Here is an 18,554-nt window from a genome sequence, read left to right on the forward strand (position 1 = left end):
TTCAGTAAGTGTAAAACCTTATAAAAATTAACATGTTGCATACTCTTCACAGTATCTCATAGCTTTCCATATTATGTATTAAGATACAGTGAGAGTTTTTTCTCAGAGTAGTGCCACAAATTATTAAGCAAATTATTTGAGAAGGTGGAAGATGTGCTACATTTTGTATCACTGCTGAGCTGAGTTTCCTATCCTGCCCCAAAATTAACAAAATATATTCTTACAAAATTACAGCACAGCTTTGCAATTTAAGACATACATGGCCATGCAATATGAGGGAAATTACTTTACTTGTACATAGAGTACATCCTACACTGGTAGTAAGTGCTCGTCTTGAAGCTCCTGGGTTTTCAACAAATTACTTAACAGTGTACAGGGAAAAAAGGAAGATATTTTAAAATAAAAAATGGTATCTAAAACAAAAAGGAGTATACATTATGAGATAACAATTTTATTTCTACTGTTTTCCACAACGATATGGAGGGTTTAAAACATATTATGCTATTACAAAGAGAATGAATAAACAGAGTTAAGATGCTGAGTACAAACTCTGGCCAAGGATGGAGCAGGTACTTGGCCATGGCCTATTCAGTGGGACCAACAAAGTATTTGCTCTGTAATTCAGCATGACACACACACACACACACACACACACACACACACACACACACAGGATCTCTATAAGAATGCTGAAGGAACCATCCCAGCCATTTGCCTTAGTGTCCAGGAAAACCACGGAAAGCCCAAATCAGGATGGCCGGACAGTGTGAAGCCCATCCTCCTGCACATGAGGTCAGTGCCATTAGCAGCTGCACCGCCTCAATCAGTTAGCCCCTATTGTACAATGTTATTTGATTTCCACAAAAACAGATCTTGCAACTGGCAAAAACAATGATGAAATATACACACAATTACATATGCAACTACACTGCAACATTTTTCTTTATCACTTCATACAAACAGATCACTACTACTGAGCATTTCATTCACAGAACTTCTGCACACTGTCAGACTGCTTCACAGACTGCTGCATATATGACTAGTTATCTGAAACAGAAGAACAGGAAACGAACAGTAGTAATCTATCCTTGTCTAAAGACACTTTAGGAAGAGAACATAAAACCTGGCAGCAGCTACACAGCTGACTCACACTAGCAGTAAACATTCACTTAAACAGTAAAAGGCATGTCTCTAGCAATGAATTTCATATGTCCTACAAACCTCTTGATGTATGCTGATAAAACACTGTAGAGTGTGTTCACAAAGTAGCTCACATCTCAAAAGAAACTGATAAGAGTCAGTGATGTCATCTTCACAAATTCTGGGATGTTAACATGTGAGTAGCTGTTCTCTGCAGGACACAGATGTGTTTGTTATTGTTGTAGGGTCCCGTACATGAGGCAAGATGCTGATACTGTGTAGACTCACAGAAATTTACATTTTGATGAAGTTTTAGATTTGAAGTTAACATTTAAATATGCTCAGTTCTATCACCCCTGCATCTGTTAAGGGGGGTAGGACATCAAACGGGCCGACTTGGAGCAGGAGAGGCATCACAGGACATTTTAATTTCCACTGTCTATACTTTTAGAAATAAATTCATAAAACTTTGTCAGCATGACCAGGAAGGATTCAGAATTTACACTCACAGCAGTGGAAGTTCGAAAACATAACAAAATAATTTTTTTACATGTGAAATTTCATCATTTTTTTCACTTACTAATGGCAGCATTTGTTGCTATAGGTACACTTTCCTTCATAAGTAAGAGATATTCTTTGATGAATTTTGCACAGCATACAAACCAAACTCAAAGGTGTATGAAACTCTAGAATTTTAGAAATCTATTAAAAACTGTGGTAAAAATTGAGGTAATTAACTAGAAAATTTGTGTTTTTTCTAAACATGAAGTTTAAAATATAACAGGTCATTCGTTTTTTTTTTTTTTCATAAATTAAATAAATTCTAGAGTTTCATACACCTGTAAGTATGGTTTGTATGCTGTGCAAAATTCATCAAAGAATCTCTCTAACTTATGAAGAAAAGTGTACCTAAAGCAACAAATGCAGCCACTAGTAAGCGAAAAAATTATGAAATTTCGCACGTAAAAAAAATTTATTTGTTATATTTTCGAACTTCCACTGCAATGGGTGTGAATCGTAAATCCTTCCTTGATGCTGACAAAGTTTTATGAATTTATTTGTAAAAGTATAGACACTGGATATTAAAATGTCCTGAGATGCCTCTCCTGCTCCAAGCCGGCCCATTTGACGTCCTACCCCTCTTAAGTTTTTGTAGTCTAGATATCACAGGATGCAAGACTGTGATGATGTCTGAGTACAATCACCCATTAATACAGCCATATTTGGAGATAGAAGACAGATAAGAAATGTATCAAGAATGGCAATTTTAAACGCAGAGGGGAAAAATGTGCCACAGAACCGAGGGGAAAACTCCTCTGCAGTAGTTAGGTGGGTAGTAAATTTCTTGCTATCTGAAACAGATCATGCAAGGATAGGTCATGTTAGAAGTGTGTACCATGCAGTTTGATACCAGTGTTATAACCAGCTGCACATCATAAATACATAGTGTAAAGGCATGCTGGAGCACCTCAGGCTGCTATGGGGGAAGGCCAGTTGGCCACCTATGTGTACTCCAATCCTTCTGGATCATACACTCTTATATTTAATGTCTGATTTAATAAAGATAACACTCTTCCATTTCTGGCACCCTTTCTAGAATACATACTAGCAAAATTATGAGACTTAGTTATTTTTTATCTCAACGACAGGAAAACTTGTCTTTTGCAAGTCAAATTTATTACTGAGCATGAGATGTTTCACCTATTCATGTTTGGCATTTTCAGTGGTATACTGTGGTGTACTGTTTATGCAACCATTTGTTCTACAGTCTACATTGCTTACAGTAAATATTTCTCAGCAAATAACCTATACTGCAAACTTGCAAAAGACTGAAATTTTCTAATCTCCACAATAAAACATAATTCAAGTTGACAACTGAGGAAAATGGCAGTATATACCGGGTGTAAAAAAGTCAGTATAAATTTGAAAACTGAATAAATCACAGAATAATGTAGATAGAGAGGTACAAATTGACACACATACTTGGAATGAAATGGGGTTTTATTAGAACCAAAAAACCACTAACGTTCAATATGTCCACCATCATTCCACAACAACAGCTGTAGTCGAGGAATAATGTTGTGAACAGCACTGTAAAGCATGTCCGGAGTTGTGGTGAGGCATTGGTGTCGGATGTTGTCTTATTTTTAACACTAAGTTTTCTGGTCTAAAAGTAGGAGAAAGACTGAGTAACTGAGCTGAAGGAAGAGATCTCCACTTCCTGTACGATCCAAAAGACCGAGCGACCTTTTCACCATCAGCGGCATGGGGATCACAAACATCATCTGACTTGACCTTCGTTACAAGGGGAGCAACAGGACACGGGCTCCACGCGGAAAGGAAGGTATTACCGAAGTTCCCTAGAAGCCGCATCGACTGTGATCGCCGAAGTGGGTCTATCAATTTCTGTCATACAAAGCCCTCCAATCCCACGATGGAATCTAAAACAGGCTTTCTGGGAGACATTTCGGACTCTCACAGAGACAACAGTGAACTGTATTCCTCCACAACCAGATACTTATAAGCGGTTCACTACTCTGATATATAGATCTGCACTGAAAAGTATTCCATGCAGTGCAAGGAAAGAATATACTCTGTGCTGGACGAGAGAGTGTGAATCATTATTGGAAGAATACCAGAAGATGGAAAACTGTGAGGTTGTGGAACAACTGGTTCAGACAATGAACGAAGAATGTAGGCGTAGATGGATGGAAACGATGGAGAGCGCGGATTATAGCTGCAGGAGCTGGAGTGTGTTAAGAAGATTAGCAGGAGCTACAAACCTACACAGACGACAGATGAGAATGACACCCAGTCGGACAGTGTTCCACGAACGACAAACCACAAAAATCCATCTAAGAACATCTGAAAAGAAAGACTTCGAACATATGATAAAAGAGATAACTAAGAACAACCGGGAGAACACAGAGCTGATAAAAGATGTAGAGTTTCAAGAGATCAATAACGCACTGACAGGAGTGAAGGTCGGCAAAGCAGCAGGAGTAGATGGAATCCTACGAGAATTCCTTAGAAATCTAGGACTGGCAGGAAGAAGCTGGCTGCCAAAACTCTTCTGAGTGCATCGAGCAGATAGAAATACCTAATATATGGAAAGAGGCCAATGTAGTCACTGTCCTGAAACCGCAGAAAACCCCAAACATTTTAGACAAATTTATCTTTTATGCACTGTGTATAAACTATTTGAGAGACTTCTGAGGACCAACTCTTCCCATACATAGAACCCTCCCTACCAAGGGAGCAAGCAGATTTTAGGCCTAAAAGAAATTGTTGTGTTCAAGTCCTTGCCCTAAACTTTTATCAAAAAGGGCTATCAGAGTAAGAAGAAAACTGGCATTGTCCTGTTGGATCTAACATCAACACATGACATAGTGTGGAGAATGGCATACTTTATAAACTGATTGAAAAAACTCAGATAGATCAGCCAGACCCATAAACTTACGAAGAACAGTTTAACTGGAAGAAAAATTAGAGTAACTCTGACAAAACCATTAGATACTTAGCACTCAACTACAGATCCCCACAGGACCCAGTCCTGGCCCCTTTATTGTTTAACTTGTTCACTGCGGATATCCTAGAAACAACCCCATGAGTTTATACACGCAGATGATATGGCAATAGCTTATCACAGCAAATATTTTGAAAAAAATAGAGCGGAAACTGAACAAAGACCTAAACCTGTTGCACCTATACTATACACCAAATGCCATCTACAACTGAATCCAGACAAGAGAGTTAGTATAAACATGCATCTTAGTGACAGAAGCCAAGAGAAAGCTAAACATCTGCATGAATAACCAGACCATTAAACTTGAAGATAATCCTCAGTACCTTGGAGTAAAGCTCAACCGGTCCCTAACATACAGAGCCCATCTAGTGGATACAAAACAAAAACTGAAAACTAGAAATGCCATTCTAGCCAAACTCACCGGAACCACCTGGGGATGTGACGCAAATACCTTGAGAACTTCTGCCTCGGCGCCAGTACACAGCATTGCCAAGTATTGTACACCTTATGGACCAGAAGCATGCACATATATTAAAAATCGATATCCAGCCAAGAGAAAAAAATGAGAATAATATCAGGAGCACTTAAACCTACAACTATAGATTAGCTACACATACTGTCTAACATAGCATCATCTGATATCAGCAGAAATCTGCTACTATCAAGATAATATAGCAAAATACTGGCAAACCCACCAGGACCCGACACCAAAAAACCGTCTGAGGTGAAGTGGTGTTTTCCTTCAACCCAGAAAATGAATGGGAAAGTTTATGGAGTAGAAGTACAGTAAAGAATAGAAAACTTGTTACTGACCCAAGCGTACGAATAGAGGGCTTCAAGCTTTCCAGAAGAGTGTGGACTACGCTGAACCGTGTGAGGACGGGTGTCAAAAGTTGCAGGGAGATGATGACAACATGGGGCCTCGCAAACGACCCTCAGTGCAAATGTGGACTCAATCAATCAATGGCCTACTTGATCATGTGTACTGTGCATGGTTTTAATGGTGAACTGGAGGATATACATAACCTCACGGACAATGCCATTGAATGGCTTAAAAAAATAAGTCATATTGCATAAAATTTTGTATTTATTATATGTAATTAAGTAATGTTGAATGTCTCATTTTAATGCTGTAATGTCCCAGTTTAATATTTTGCCTTATAAATGCCAATCCCCCCTCCATTAACCATAGACCTTGCCGTTGGTGGGGAGGCTTGCGTGCCTCAGCGATACAGATAGCCGTACCATAGGTGCAACCATAACGGAGGGGTATCTGTTGAGAGGCCCGACAAACACATGGTTCCTGAAGAGGGGCAGCAGCCTTTTCAGTAGTTTCAGGGGCAACAGTCTGGATGACTGACTGATCTGGCCTTGTAACACTAACCAAAATGGCCTTGCTGTGCTGGTACTGCGAACGGCTGAAAGCAAAGGGAAACTATGGCCGTAATTTTTCCCGAGGTCATGCAGCTTTACTGTATGGATAAATGATGATGGCGTCCTATTGGGTAAAATATTCCGGAGGTAAAATAGACCCCCATCTGGATCTCCAGGCGGGAACTACTCAGGAGGACGTCGTTATCAGGAGAAAGAAAACTGGCATTCTACGGATCGGAGCGTGGAATGTCAGATCCCTTAATCGGGCAGGTAGGTTAGAAAATTTAAAAAGGGAAATGGATAGGTTAAAGTTGGATATAGTGGGAATTAGTTAAGTTCAGTGGCAGGAGGAACAAGACTTCTAGTCAGGTGAATACAGGGTTATAAATACAAAATCAAATAGGGGTAATGCAGGAGTAGGTTTAATAATGAATAGGAAAATAGGAATCCGGGTAACCTACTATAAACAGCATAGTGAATGCATTATTGTGGCCAAGATAGATACAAAGCCCACACCTACCACAGTAGTACAAGTTTATATGCCAACTAGCTCTGCAGATGACGAAGAAATTGAAGAAATGTATGATGAGATAAAAGAAATTATTCAGATAGTGAAGGGAGACGAAAATATAACAGTCTTGGGTGACTGGAATTCCGTAGTAGGAAAAGGAAGAGAAGGAAACATAGTAGGTGAATATGGATTAGGGGTAAGAAATGAAAGAGGAAGCCGCCTGGTGGAATTTTGCACAGAGCACAACTTAATCATAGCTAACACTTGGTTCAAGAATCATAAAAGAAGGTTATATACATGGAAGAAGCCTGGAGATACTGACAGGTTTCAGATAGATTATATAATGGTAAGACAGAGATTTAGGAACCAGGTTTTAAATTGTAAGACATTTCCAGGGGCAGATGTGGACTCTGACCACAATCTATTAGTTATGAACTGTAGATTAAAACTGAAGAAACTGCAAAAAGGTGGGAGTTTAAGGAGATGGGACCTGGATAAACTGAAAGAACCAGAGATTGTACAGAGTTTCAGGGAGAGCATATGGGAACAACTGACAGGAATGGGGGAAAGAAATACAGTAGAAGAAGAATGGGTAGCTTTGAGGGATGAAGTAGTGAAGGCAGCAGAGGATCAAGTAGGTAAAAAGATGAGGGCTAGTAGAAATCCTTGGGTGACAGAAGAAATATTGAATTTAATTGACGAAAGAAGAAATTATAAAAATGCAGTTAATGAAGCAGGCAAAAAGGAATACAAACGTCTCAAAAATGAGATCGACAGGAAGCGCAAAATGGCTAAGCAGGCATGGGTAGAGGACAAATGTAAGGATGTAGAGGCTTATCTCACTAGGGGTAAGATAGATACTGCCTACAGGAAAATTAAAGAGACCTTTGGAGAAAAGAGAAGCACTTTTATGAATATTAAGAGCTCAGATGGAAACCCGGTTCTAAGCAAAGAAGGGAAAGCAGAAAGATGGAAGGAGTATATAGAGGGTCTATACAAGGGCGATGTACTTGAGGGCAATGTTATAGAAATGGAAGAGGGTGTAGATGAAGATGAAATGGGAGATATGATACTGCGTGAAGAGTTTGATACAGCACTGAAAGAACTAAGTCGAAATAAGGCCCCGGGAGTAGACAACATTCCATTAGAACTACTGACAGCCTTGGGAGAAACAGTCCTGACAAAACTCTACCATCTGGTGAGCTAAATGTATGAGACAGGTGAAGTACCCTCAGACTTCAAGAAGAATATAATAATTCCAATCCCAAAGAAAGCAGGTGTTGACAGATGTGAAAATTACCGAATATCAGTTTAATAAGTCACAGCTGCAAAATACTAACACGAATTCTTTACGGACGAATGGGAAAACTGACAGAAGCCGACTTCTTTGTACAGAAACCAGATGGCAGTTATAAGAGTCGAGGGACACGAAAGGGAAGCAGTGGTTGGGATGGGAGTGAGACAGGGTTGTAGCCTATCCCCGATGTTATTCAATCTGTACATTGAGCAGACAGTAAAGGAAACAAAAGAAAAATTCGGTGTAGGTATTAAAATCCATGGAGAAGAAATAAAAACTTTGAGGTTCGCCAATGACATTGTAATTCTATCAGAGACAGCAAAGGACTTGGAAGAGCAGTTGAATGGAATGGATAGTGTCTTGAAAGGAGGATATAAGATGAACATCAACAAAAGCAAAACGAGGATTATGAAATGTAGTTGAATTAAGTCGGGCGATGCTGAGGGAATTAGATTAGGAAATGAGACACTTAAAGTAGAAAGGGAGTTTTGCTGTTTGGGGAGCAAAATAACTGAGGATGGTCAAAGTAGGGAGGGTATAAAATGTAGACTGGCAATGGCAAGGAAAGCGTTTCTGAAGAAGAAAAATTTGTTAACATCGAGTATAGATTTAAGTGTCAAGAAGTCGTTTCTGAAAGTATTTGTATGGAGTGTAGCCATGTATGGAAGTGAAACATGGACGATAAATAGTTTGGACAAGAATAGAATAGAAGCTTTCGAAACGTGGTACTACAGAAGAATGCTGAAGATTAGGTGGGTGGATAACATAACTAATGATGAGGTACTGAATAGGGTTGGGGAGAAGAGGAGTTTGTGGCACAACTTGACTAGAAGAAGGGATCGGTTGGTAGGACATGTTCTGAGGCATCAAGGAATCACCAATTTAGTATTGGAGGGCAGTGTGGAGGGTAAAAATCATAGAGGGAGACCAAGAAATGAATACACTGAGCAGATTCAGAAGGATGTATACTGCAGTAGGTACTGGGAGAAGAAGAAGCTTGCACAGGATAAAGTAGCATGGAGAGCTGCATCAAACCAGTCTCAGGACTGAAGACCACAAGAACAACAACAACAACAACAACAACAAATGCCTATCAAGTAAATAAATTAAATAAGGAGAGAAAAGTAATAATGGATTTGTTTTAATGGTTTGATAGATTCCACAGAAGTTCCCTTCCAAGCAACTCACAGATCACTGAATTTTGAGCAGGTGGTAACATTTGTCCGTGTACTCGCTTTGAAACTGTGTTTACAGTAATGTTTTATGTTTCTGTGGTATACTTCAGCTTGTTATTCATTCTATCAACTTCTTGCTACATTAACAAGACACATAGCGTGTGAACTTGCATGTTTTTAGCTGTAGGAATAAATCATGGAGTTTCCAGAGAAAGTGAGGTTACGGGGAAGACAAAACATGTTTCACCTCAGAAAATTTTGACTGTAGTAGGACTTCTTGCTTAAAATTATACACAGCCAGAAATTGCTGACAGAATGAGAATATCACAGAAAAATGTCAGCAGAATCAAACTTTCAGTGCAGAAAGGTGGTGAATACAAGCCAAACAGGAAAGGAAAATGCGGACATAAAAGAAAAATCAGTCCTAGAACAGTGAAAAAACTTGCGAACATGGCACCAATCAACCATAAACTTACTTCTACAGACATGAGCCATCAGCTGAAGGGCTTGTGTGTTGACGTTTCACCTGCGGCAGTGAGGAGGAGGCTGTTTGAATGTGGTTTAAAGGCATGCCGACCAAGGAAAAAACACCTGCCATGAAAACCAAAAGATTGCTTTGGGCTAAACAACTTCAGGAGCAGAGAAGCGAGGACTGGGCTAAGGTACGTGCAATGATATGGTAAATTTAGTGCGTCTGATCTCTAAAGTTGGGAGTTTTGGCTTGAAATTGTGATGTTTTAGTGATACTGAAGAAATGCACAGTTGAATTTTGGGCTCTTGAGGCCTCCTATGCTACCATTCTCAACTTTTCAAACTTGCAATTTTGTACACATGCTTCAGGTATGTTTCAGTTTCAGTGATGAATCTGTATTCACTGTGGTGGAATAAAGCAGAACAGTTCGAAGCTGAGCGTGTGCAACAATGTGTGAACCATCCAACTCCCGTTATGGTCTGGAGTGTGATGTCTGTGAAAGGCCCTGGCAGATTACACACTGTTGAAGGGACAATGAGGCAAGAACAATATAAAGAAATCCTTGAAAAGGAATGTTTCCCCCAAATAAATAAGTGGTTTCCTAATAAAGATGCCATTCTTATGCACGATGAGGCAACTTGCCACAAAGCCAAAAGTGTTTCCAAGTACTGGGAAGAAAAGCAACAGAAAGTGTTGCCCTGGCCATGGAATAGCCCAGATATGATCCCAAATGAAAATTTATGGGCTATTGTGAAACAGAGGTTAAGGAAAACTAAAAAAACCACCAAACAAGGTCTCGTGGAGAAACTAGAGGAAATATGGTACCATGACAATGATACTAAAATGTCATGTGAAAAGTTAATAAAAACTATGCCAAACAGGATAAATATGTTGATTAAGAACGAAGGTATGCATACAAAGTATTGAATGTAGAAATGTAATCTGTATGTGGATGTAAATGTGTAATAAATGTAAAGTTTTGGAAAAAATATCTTTAGACTAACAATTTGAACACATCTGTACTCACTGCAAATGTACCTCCATTTTAAGTGAAAGGTCATATTTGCCATTCATGTACCAAACCACTATTACCTCATTCTTCAAGTTTCCCACATTATAACTGTGTGACATCTGCTGCTGGTGAGGGATTTTAGAGCTGTGACTGGAACAAAGTGCTCTGAGTTATTGACTACCAATATACTTCGCACAGATTAGATTAGATTAGATTAGATTTACTTTCATTCCAATTGATCCGTAGTGAGGAGGTCCTCCAGGATGTGGAACATGTCAGAAAAACAACAACACATGACAAATATTTAAACTAAAACAAATAAGCTAATGTACCATTCCACAGGTCCCAAGTGGAATGATCGTCATTTTTTAATGAACACTAAGAGTCATTTTACAAATACTATTGAACTGAATTTAAAATAAAAAAGTTTTATATTTATTTATAAGGTAAGAAACATGTAATACAACTACTGTAATACTTATTTACAATGAACACATTACTGCACTGAAATGGTGCAGAAGTTAGATTATACTTACACACACACACACACACACACACACACACACACACACACACACACAAATTTTCAGTGAACACATTACTGCACTGAAATTGTGCAGAAGTTATGTTGTACTTATATACAAATCAGTTGGTTTTCCTCAGAAATTCATCAATGGAGTAGAAGGAGTTGGCCACCAATAAATCCTTTAGGCTTCTCTTAAACTGAATTTCATTGGTTGTTAAGCTTTTTATGGCTGCTGGCAAGTTATTGAAAATGTGTGTTCCTGAATAATGCACACCTTTTTGTACAAGACTAAGTGACTTTAAATCCTTGTGAAGATTATTCTTATTTCTAGTATTGATTCCATGAATTGAGCTGTTGGTTTGAAAAAGTGATATATTTTTAATGACAAATTTCATTAAGGAATAAATATATTGGGAAGCTGTAGTTAGTATCCCTAGTTCCCTAAACAGGCTTCTGCAGGATGTTCTTGAGTTCACACCACATATAATTCTTACTGCACGTTTTTGTGCCCGGAAAACTTTAGCTTGGCTTGATGAATTACCCCAGATGTACCTACATTTTAAGTGAAAGTTCAATTTCCCATACGTGTATCCACTAGCACCTGTTTCTTAAAGTTTTTCTTTATGACTGTGTGACATCTGCTGCTGGTGAAGGACTTTTGGAGCCATAACGGGAACAGAGAGCTCCGAGTTACCGTCTGCCAATATACACACTACCTCAAAAGTGGTCAAATGTACCCAAAGGACTACTACCTTATTCTTCAAGTTTCCCACACTATAAAAGTGCAACATTTCGCTGCTAGTCACTGACTTGTGATGTCATAACTGGAATAAAGGTATCAGAGTTACTAAGCTATTATACCTTATACACTACAACTGCACTTTCATTTTAAGTGAAAGGTTAAATTTCCCATGCATGTATCCAAACTACTACTACCTTACCCTTACAGTTTCCTATGTTATAACTGTGCAACATCTGACAATGAGACAGACTTGTGGAGCCGTAAGTGGAACAAGGAGATCTGAGTTACCATACACCAATATACTCCTCACACTAACTTCATTTGAAGTGAAAGGTAAAATTTGCCAAATACGTATCCAAACCACTACCACCTTATTCAAGTTACCCACATTATAACTGTGTGACATCTGCTGCTGGTGACTACTTCTGGAGGCATAACTGGAAGTCTGACTGACACACACACACACACACACACACACACACACACACACACACAGTCTCTCTAAATGTGTTACAGCAAATATACTCCACACACCACAGATTGGTCGACCAAAGCGTCCGATCCCACCTGTCGGCTTTGACCCGTGATGTAAGGCTGTTGTGGTGTGTGACGTCATGACGGCGCGGAATTTAGTTTGAGAGAGTGGCGTGTTTGTAGGTGTTGTTTTGATGCGATCGGTGATGCTCTCTGGTGGTGTGTTAGGTGATGTTTTTGGTTTAGTTTGCGAGTGTGGTGTCGTGTGTGAATTTTGGTAAATTGCTTTTTTTATGTCTTTGGTAGGTATGGATATGACTGACAGGGTCAACAGTTTTCGGTTGTCGGCTATGATGGGGGACAGTGCGTTGTCTCTAATAAAATTTCTTCAACTATTCGGATTTTTGGATGAAGTCATGAAGTGTTCAGTATGTCATGAAGAAATGAAGCTTACTTAAAGTTCCGGCGTCTCGGCTGTATGTGAAGATGTCTTAAGGATAACGGGTCAAGGGAAGTGTTCGATCCCAAAGTCTGGCTGTGAAAGTATCGAGAGACGTTTTTGAGCTATATAGGTCAAGGGAAGTGTTCGATCCCAATTTATGGGATCGGGAGCAGCTGTTGAGCTATATAGGTCAAGGGAAGTGTTCGATCCCAATTTATGGGAGCGGGAGCTGCTGTTGAGCTATATAGGTCAAGGAATGTGTTCGACCCCAATTTATCGGATCGTGAGCTGCTGTTGAGCTATATAGGTCAAGGAATGCGTTCGACCCCAATTTATGGGATCGGGAGCTGCTGTTGAGCTATATAGGTCAAGGAATGCGTTCGACCGCAATTTATGGGATCGGGAGCTGCTGTTGAGCTATTTAGGTCAAAGGAAGTGTCCGATTCCAGATGATATTGTGTTTAGTGGTATTTGGGGAGTTTTGTGATGTCGGTTTTTTTCGTCGTTTTGCGTGGTTTTTGAGGGTCGGTGTCAAAATTTGTTTATATTTAGTTTGTCCCCACCCAAAACCCCCCTATTTCCTGCGCTTGTTCTGTTAGTGTCATTAAGCTGTTTGTGGAATGTGAGTATGTTTGTTTTTATATGTATTTTCGTCCTCATAATGTGTATGTAACGACTTTATATCACCATATTGGAATTGTGGTTTATGGTCGTTTCTGCCATAATTGTGACGTCATGGGCCAAAGCAGACGGGCGGGATCGGACGCTTCCGTATTTCCCTACAGATGTACCTCCATTTTAAGTGAGACGTGAAATTCGCTGAACTTGTACCCAAACCACAATTACCATTTTGTTAAAATATCCTAAGTATTAAACTGAGACTGCTGCTGATTTGTTTCCTGAATCCACTACTTAAAAGATCTAAGATAACAAATGCATATTCTGGTGTATACCTCACCAGTAATCTCTCATTAAATACAATAAACAACATTTACCATATATCAGAAAATTCAGGAGTCACTACTGTTCATAGTTTTTTGACTTTTGAAGCCTTTAGATGTGTTCTTCTTTCACCTACATAGACACAAAATCATAGCTAACACTTCAGCAAGAAAAAAAGCTGCTTAACTTACTTGGCTGCCAGCAGGATAGGACTCTGCACTAAGTTGTGTTGAAACCTGCTCAACTAGTTTCAACACACAACAGCGTTCCAAGCAGATGTTCCACTCATCCTCTGTCAGTTGTTCGAAATTCACAGTGCTTGGTGCTAGTCTTCACTGCATATTTCACTTCAGCTATTCGTTGTAACAGAGTAGAATTCCACCTCGCAGGCACATCCTGAAACCAATTTTTTTAACATCAGTTACACCACTGTTTCTTTGGAATGTCGCCAGCCATTCAGTTGCCTGGCAGCTTCTCTTTAAGAATACTACATTAGCTTTTATCTTTTGCTGAATTGGCAGGAAATGTTTTAGTGCATTCTGCAAAATAAGGTTCAATGTACATGCATAGTACCCAAAATGTTTCCATCGTAAAATAGATACTCCACTTTCAATATTTGCTGCATTATCCGTCACAACAAGAAAAGCTTTATCAGTCTGAACTTATCTGTCATGTCTATTAGAAATGCTGGCAGATTGGAAACAGTATGTGGACCATGGCATTGGGTACATCCTTGCATCACAGACTGAAAAGTGAAATGTTCAGAAGCAAAATACCTTGTCACCACTATGTAGCTTTTATTTCCTGACGATATCCAGCAATCGGTGACCAGACAAACTGTCATCGCAGCTAACAGTCTTACACTTTCACCTTTGCTGCTGTGTATGCCACTGGCAGCATCACACCTGAAACATGCTTCCTGCTTGGGATTTCATAAGGAGGATTAAGAGCCCAAACAAAACCATTAAACCCCAAATCTTCAACAACTGAAAAAGGCTGGAACTATTTGGTGAATAGTTGAAGAAGCTGCCCATCTATCTATTATTTTTCTGAAGTACTCCAATCCTTTTGGGGACATGTCATTGTTGCATTTTGCACAGTTTGCTGCATTGAGGTGGCTGGACCAGCTTCCCCTTCCACACAAAATGTGCCAAGCGGTCATCACCACCTCTACAGCTGGAGTTTGGCCTACAGAAAAATAGGTTTCATATAAGCATAAGCAATGATTAAGTTGACAGCAAAAGTACAATAGAAATGATGCCATATTAGTTTTGGAGTCATATATTACAATTTTTGTGTACAGTATACTACATAGCACTTGCAGCTTGAGTATTTACTTCATACTAATTGACAGTTGATTCTGTTCTGGACATGTGTGTAGCTTCAGTTTCTTCTTGGAATGTATTTCCATGCCAAAATTAAACCTAGCAATAGCAACACATTTTCAATAATGCGTATCATCAGGAGGCAAAAGGGCAGGGTAGCCTACTTTAAGCCCACACTAAAAAAATCTGTTAATTGTAGTTGACATATAAACATATATTTTAAAGAGATACCGATGTGTTTAAAATATTCAATAGGCCTATGACATTCATTCTGGAAAGTCACGTCTATTACTACAGTGACAAATTCTTGGGTTATGTTCCACCAAAAAAATTAGAACATTTATGGAATGGAAGACTTCATTAAAAACAAATATCCATTTCAAATTTTTAAAATTCCTCCTAACGAGTTTACAATATCTTCAAAAGGTGGACATAAAATACACCCTCCCCTTTGGTATCGCGAGTGTTAAAATAATAATATTACAAATAATTACGAGATGCCAGTTGCGAAGCTTCTTAATAAACACATTAGGGCTTATACAGACTTTTGAAACTAGTGCGCCCAAATATTAAATACCCTCACAAACGGCAGTGACATTTTATTAGAACTATCGTTATTACATCTGCAACAACAAATGCGAATTAAACGATTCAGTATTCCTGCACCATGTGAAACGCAATGGATAATAAGAAAATACTTTAATGCAAAATGTGGAAAGAGAGAACTGAGAAGATAAAAATGTCAAAGGAAATAGGTGGTATCGACGGCTTAAGTATTCCATATATATATGTGTATGTGTGTGTGTTATACACGCACTGAAACAACTGTAATTGCAAAAAAACGTATTTTTCTCATTACTTACCTTAATCTGACTCCGAAGGTCTTTGTGAAGACAAATTCGCACGTACATGTGATTTCTTTAGATGGTCTCTTGTAAGTTCGACGTCGCTGATTTATAAACACAACACAACCAAAAGCCGGAAAGAGTAACTCTGTTCTAGAACTGCAAGAAATGGAGACAATAGAATTCCTTATTTGTCTCCTCTCCGGCGCTCCTGATGGTCAGCGCCTCAGCGGTTGTTATTTACCTAGGAATCGGTGGTAGCAATTCGAAAATATTTGTTCTCTCCAGGTTACCTGTAGAGATAGCCTGTTAAGTGGCAGAGAACAAGAACTGAGCGCGAATATAACTGGCAGAGAAAAATATAGGCCTGTGACAGTTATTTCCATAGTCGCTCGAATTCCGTATGGTAACTCTATTTGTACTAATCAAACTAAATTGACAAACAGTGCGGGGGCTCAGGGGAACTTTACATGTGCAATGCCTTTACGGTCTCGTATCAGCCACCGATCTGATATTAACTTTGTCTAATTGTTTGTGTTGAAAGTAGGGAGAACGCACGAAATGGTAAACAGTTCTGATTTGATCCATTTTAAATGGTTCCGAAAGCCCGCGACTGAGAAAACAATAGGTTTGTTTATAAATAACTCATCTGCTACCAGTCACGATTTTCTTTATTTTAATTTTCTCACGACGCGTTTCGGGAAATGATTCCTATTTTGTTTGTTATGTCATTCCTATGTGATGTTGTCGATTTGTGAGATTCTGCTTCATTTCGTTGACTTCACTGCAATATATAATAAAACACATGATTTTTAGTTGGTTCTCGATCTTATTGTGAAGTTAGTGGCGAAACTTAGAAGAATTTCTACTTATAGTTTCCTTATGGTCCATTTGTGAAGAGTCTCTCTCACACACACTTGACACTAAACAACACACACAACTTGTACACTTTTAAACATCGAATTTGTGTGTAAAATGAAACAAAATAGTTACACAGATGTTCCTACAAGTAGTCACCAGAGATGACATCATAGGTCTTCCACACAGTACGATATGCTTTCGTGCAGAGATTATTTACCTTAACAAACAAAAAAAAAACAAAAAAATGGTTCAAATGGCTCTGAGCACTATGGGACTTAACTTCTGAGGTCATCAGTCCCCTAGAACTTAGAACTACTTAAACCTACCTAACCTCAGGACATCACACACATCCATGCCCGAGGCAGGATTCGAACCTGCGACGTAGCGGACGCGTGGTTCCTGACTGTAGCGCCTAGAAATGCTCAGCCACTCCGGCCGGCTTTATCTTAACAATATGGATCATAATTTACTTATTTCTATGTTACAATTGTGCTCATTTCTATGTGTTACTATTTTTATTTAAGCATACTATCGAAACATCTGATGTTTAAAAGCGTACAACAAGTTGTCTGTGATTATTAGTATGTCTGAGAGACTCTGCACAAATGGACCACAAGGAAACTGAAAGAACAAATTCTTCTAAATTTCGCCACTAACTTCACAAAAAGATCGACAACCAACTAAAAATCGCGTTTTCTTATATATTGTAGTGAAGTCAACGAAATGAAGCAGAATCTCACGCATCGACATCACATAGGAATGACATAACAAACACAAAAAACGCACTTGAAAATGGGAATCATTTCCTGAAACGCGTTGTGCGAAAAAGAAAATCGCGACTGGTAACAGATGAGTTATTTATCAACAAACCTATTGTACACAGTGCTATCAAATATGGCGCGCGGTCTCAGAGTTATTTCCCTGAACTATAGAACACCTTCCAGATGATCTATCCCTCTCCTTCGTAGCCAGATCTCAGATGACGCGAATGCGTAGTATGATCTTCGGCAAACAGACAATGCGAGTCAGTGTTGGCAGTTATCGAAATAATTGATAGCTTCAGGTGGACGGTTATCACAGGAACTGCTGCTACTCAGTAACCGGGTATTTCTAACAGTTACATTATTTTGTGCCACGTCTAGTCCACTCCATTAACTTTGGCCTCGTGAGGAGTACCTACGCTGTGAAGGCAGCCTACTGAATTTAACTGATGCAGATTATGATACATATATATTGTGAATTTTTGCTTTCGTTTACTTTTATTAACTTTTTCTCTAGATGTCCAAATATTGCCAGTCTGTCCATGAATAAGTTTTGTCTGATAAAGAGGCCCTCACACGTTCTATAGTATTGTCAAACTGCCAATATATTGACTGTCTGAGAGGCGTATTGATGAGCAGGATCGATGGAGCTCAAAATATTCTCGGTATTGTCAATACATACTGAACGTGTTGGGTCAAATATTGACGGTTTGACGATATTCTCCATTCAGGTGTTGACAGAGCTTCAGGAACCAGCCACGCGACGTTAGATGGCGGTGTTTTTTTTCCCCAATTCGCCGTTGTGTACATTATACCTTAGATTCTATTTTTAAGGAGCCTTTTAATACCAAAGAATTTTAACAGGCCTATGCGAGGGTAATCATGGCATATGTCACTTTAGGATGGTTAACGGAGGATGCGGCATCGCTTACGATATTAATTAGATTGGTGTTACATAGCAATTTGGAAAAACACTCCCATGTCGAAAAATATGTCGTATATCTACAATGGCTACTAAGAGGTCTGCGAAATGTACGTCAGTTTCATCAGATTGTCGCAAAGCGTAAAGAAAGAAATACGTTCATTATCTAAACAGGTCCTAGCTAGGTGGATACAATTGCTTCACAGG

General features: G+C 39.1%; 1 long non-coding RNA gene across 1 annotated transcript; it reads right to left on the bottom strand.

Annotated features, from left to right (window-relative positions):
* Positions 1–431: 431 nt before the first annotated feature.
* On the bottom strand, positions 432–16,775 carry LOC126427053 (uncharacterized). Its single transcript, XR_007576515.1, has 3 exons — positions 15,822–16,775; positions 13,825–14,029; positions 432–1,047 (listed from the first exon to the last, which is right to left on the bottom strand). It is a non-coding gene; the product is annotated as an uncharacterized LOC126427053 (long non-coding RNA).
* Between the last annotated feature and the right edge of the window lie 1,779 nt (positions 16,776–18,554).

This window comes from Schistocerca serialis, chromosome 11 (genome assembly GCF_023864345.2).
Source record: "Schistocerca serialis cubense isolate TAMUIC-IGC-003099 chromosome 11, iqSchSeri2.2, whole genome shotgun sequence".
NCBI lineage: Eukaryota > Metazoa > Arthropoda > Insecta > Orthoptera > Acrididae > Schistocerca > Schistocerca serialis.